The sequence below is a fragment of the Patiria miniata genome, unplaced genomic scaffold (assembly GCF_015706575.1).
Source record: "Patiria miniata isolate m_02_andy unplaced genomic scaffold, ASM1570657v1 HiC_scaffold_3, whole genome shotgun sequence".
NCBI classification, from domain to species: Eukaryota; Metazoa; Echinodermata; class Asteroidea; order Valvatida; family Asterinidae; genus Patiria; species Patiria miniata.
This window is the reverse complement of record NW_024037069.1, coordinates 34688845-34693524: the sequence shown is the minus strand read 5'-3', so window position 1 is coordinate 34693524 and position 4680 is coordinate 34688845.

The window sequence follows — 4680 nt, the reverse complement described above, 5'->3', positions numbered from 1 at the left end:
GGATTTTTAACCCATTGACTTTTATTTGTACACGTTTTCAAGCCACCATTTTTATAACTTGGCGATCTGGAATCGTCATCAAAGTTACAGCCAAGGAAGACCCTCATACAAAAATTCTGCCTAGACTATGACGTCACGATGACGTCATCACCTAATTTTTTTATTGATTTTTGAAAATTTACGTACATATTGTGAAGTCTTATATCTACAGAAATGTAAGTCCGATTGGGTTGAAACTTGGTATGTGGCTATGCCAGGATGTGTTATACATTAAAAATGAGGTGACGTCATGATGACATCATCCTGAGATTTTATATGAATATTTATTTGTTTGGACCTTTTAGCAATATCTCCCAAACGCAACATGCAAAATGCAACATTCTTTTGACAGATTTTATGTTCATGAATATTCAGGGCATATTATTGATTAAAAAAAATCATAATGCGGAAAAGCCCTATGTTCTGTTGCAAACAGACATTGACCTCTAGTTTTAAATTATTGTTCTTAGTAATTTTACATAATGTTTGTCTTTGTATTTCATTTTATGTCATTATATACAGGATCCTCAGTAAAAGCAGTTTTTGGCTTTTCCGCAAAAAAGCGGAAAAGCCTTTCTTTTTGTTCTCATTTTTGGCTTTTCCGCAAAGTTGCGGAAAAGCCTTTGTTTTTGTTCTGGTTTTTTTTTCTTTCTTCTTCTTCTTCTTCTTCTTCTTCTTCTTTTTGTTCCACTTCAAATGCCATTGAGTTTGTGCACGTTTTTTCTCAGTGCCACTTTTGGTTTTAATTTTTGCCATACATCATTCAAACTTAGCATAAGCATAGTCCCTATAGCAAAGATGTGTCCCGAAGATTGACGTCATGGTGACGTCATCGACTAATTTATTATAGATTTTTGAATATTTAATTTTTCCCATAGACTTTGTACACAGAAATTAAGAAAAAATTGTCGATTTTCAAAGGGCATTTTTGACTCTTTGCCAGTAATTTATTTACACCAATCTTTGTCCAAGCAAAGACCCTAATTCAAAATACATTGTGTAATGATGACGTCATGATGACGTCATCCGGTGTTTATTTATAGGCAATTAAATTGTGACACTTTTAATATTTTAAAATGCATAAGAAATCAACCGTACGCGTCCGCAGCATTCTGTTGCCGGCAAGTGGTAGAATAGGTTAAGGTCTTTATTTCATTCAGTGTGCGTGAAATCACGTGACCCTTGCTTCCGGTCGAAAAAGGCCAAAACCGGAAGTGGCTTATTATTTGAAAGTGGTAATAGATATGAACTTGCTTTCAACAGTGTTAGTCTCTTGGCCCATAGTACTCTTCAAATCATCTACCAATGACGTCATGCAATCTTCGATCGCCCTCTAGCGACAGGTTGAAAATTTCCAAAAATGTATTTTAAATAGATGTCTGTGGCGAAGTTTGTCGGAATCGCCTAAATATTGGTTTATATGATGACCTTGACTCCTTTAAGACGTGTGCGAAGTTTTAGGCAAATGACGTCATCAAAGCGAAAGTTATAATGAAAAGACCCTTTTTCCTTTGAAATTTCCAAAAAAATCAACCATGGTAGTTTTTATCTTAGTTTTTACTTTAATTGTCGATTTAAGGGTAGGTCTAAAACATTTCAAAGCTTCGAGGCAATAAGCAAACTCGGACATGCCCTGCCCACGCTTAAAAACTTCAGGTTGACAATACCTCTGCTTTAAAACACGCACAGGACGTCCACAATGTACATGTACATGCACGTACGTTGTACATCTCGTATGTCAGTCAGCGCGCGGCGCACGTGTTGCTGAGGTCAAATCCTGTCCACAGTGACCGTTTTACCTGATTTTCGGCTAACTTTGACAGATTTTATGTTCCTGCATAGTCAGGGACGTATTATTGATAAAAAAAAATCATAATGCGGAAAAGCCCTATGTTCTGTTGCAAACAGACATAGATCTCTAGTTGGCTTTTCCGAAAAAAAGCGGAAAAGCCTTTCTTTTTGTTCTCATTTTTTTTCTTTCTTCTTCTTCTTCTTCTTCTTCTTCTTCTTTTTGTCGCCTAAATCCCATAGACTTTGTACACGTTTTTTCTCAGTGCCACTTTTGACATTTATCTTTGTCATTCATCATTCAAAGTTAGCATAGTCATAGTCCTTATAGCAGAGATGTGCCCCTAAGAGTGACGTCATGGTGACGTCATCGACTAATTTATTATAGATTTTTGAATATTTAATTTTTCCCATACACTCTGTACACAAAACTTAAAAAAAATTGTAGATTTTCAAAGGGCATTTTCGACTCTTTGCCAGTAATTCTTTTACACCACTATTTGTCCAAGCAAAGACCTTAACTCAAACAACATTGTGTAATGATGACGTCATGATGACGTCATCAGGTGTTTATTTATAGGCAATTAAATTGTGACACTTTTAAAATTTAAAAATGCATAAGAAATCAACTGTACTCGTCCGCAGCATCCTTTTGCTGGCAAGTGGTAGAATAGGTTGGGTTATTTCATTCAGTGTGCATGAAATCACGTGACCCTTGCTTCCGGTCGAAAAAGGCTAAAACGGAAGTGGCTTATTATTTGAAAGTGGTAATAGATATGAACTTGCTTTTAACGGTGTTAATGTTTTGGCCCATAGTACTCTTCAAATCATCTACCAATGACGTCATGCAATCTTCGAGCGCCCTCTAGCAACAGGTTAAAAATTTTCAAAAATGTATTTTGAATAGATGTCTGTGGCGAAGTTTGTCGGAATCGCCTAAATATTGGTGTATATGATGACCTTGACCAACTTAAGACTTTTGCGAAGTTTTAGGCGTATGACGTCATGACACCGGAAGCTCTAATGAAAAGACCCCCTTTTTAAAGAAAATTCCTGAAAAATCAACCATGGCAGTTTTATATTTGTTTTTACTTTAATTGTTGATTTACAGGTAGGTCTAAAACATTTCGAAGCTTTGAGGCAATAAGCGAACTCGGACATGCCCTGCGCACGCTGAAAACTTCAGGTTGACAATACCTCTGCTTTAAAACATGCACAGGACGTCCACAATGTACATGTACATGCACGTACGTTGTACATACGCACATACATCGTTTGTCAGTCAGCCTGCAGCGCACGTGTGGCTGAGGTCAAATCCTGTCCACAGTGACCGTTTTAGCCGATTTTCGGCTAACTTTGACAGATTTTTTGTTCATTCATGCGCATAGTCAGGGATGTATTATTGATAAAAAAAAATCATAATGCGGAAAAGCCCTGTGTTCTGTTGCAAACAGACATAGATCTCTAGTTTTTCTTTCTTCTTCTTCTTCTTCTTCTTTTTGTCGCCTAAATCCCATAGACTTTGTACACGTTTTTTCTCAGTGCCACTTTTGGTATTAATCTTTGTCATACATCATTCAAATTAAGCATAGTCATAGTCCTTATAGCAGAGATGTGCCCCGAAGAGTGACGTCATGGTGACGTCATCGACTAATTTATTATAGATTTTTGAATATTTAATTTTTCCCATAGACTTTGTACACAAAAATTAAGAAACAATTGTCGATTTTCAAAGGGCATTTTCGACTGTTTGCGAGTAATTCATTTAGATCACTCTTTGTCCAAGCAAAGACCCTAATTCAAACAACATTGTGTAATGATGACGTCATGATGACGTCATCAGGTGTTTATTTATAGGCAATTAAATTGTGACACTTTTAATATTTAAAAATGCATAAGAAATCAACCGTACGCGTCCGCAGCATTCTGTTGCCAGCAAGTGGTAGAGTAGGTTTAGATCTTTATTTCATTGAATGTGCGTGAAATCACGTGACCCTTGCTTCCGGTCGAAAAAGGCCAAAACCGGAAGTGGCTTATTTTTTAAAAGCGGTAATAGATATGAACTTGCTTTTAACGGTGTTAGTCACTTGGCTGATAGTATTCTTCAAATCATCTATCGATGACGTCATGCAATCTTCGAGCGCCCTCTAGCGACAGGTTGAAAATTTTTAAAAATGTATTTTGAATAGATGTCTGTGGCGAAGGTTGTTGGAATCGCCTAAATATTAGTGTATATAATGACCTTGACCCACTTAAGACGTGTGCGAAGTTTAAGGCGAATGACGTCATCAGACCGGAAGTTATAATAAAAAGACTCTTTTTCATTTGAAAATTCCCGAAAAATCAACCATGGCAGTTTTTATATTAGTTTTTACTTTATTTGTCGATTTAAGGGTTGGTCTAAAACATTTCCAAGTTTCGAGGCGATAAGCGAACTCGGACATGCCCTGCGCACGCTTAAAACTCAGGTTGACAATACCTCTGCTTTAAAACATGCATTGGACGTCCACAATGTACATGTACATGCGCGTACGTTGTACATCGCGTATGTCAGTCCGCCCGCGGCGCACGTGTTGCTGAGGTCAAATCCTGTCCACAGTGACCGTTTTAGCCGATTTTCGGCTAACTTTGACAGATTTTATGTTCATGTATAGTCAGGGCGTATTATTGATAAAAAAAATCATAATGCGGAAAAGCCCTATGTTCTGTTGCAAACAGACATAGATCTCTAGTTTTTCTTTACATCTATTCTGGAGGTCAAAATTTTACTCTCCACACATAATCACTTGCATCACTGTCATGGGTCCACAAGACCACACGCTCTGGTGCACAATATTAGAGTACAAGTCACAC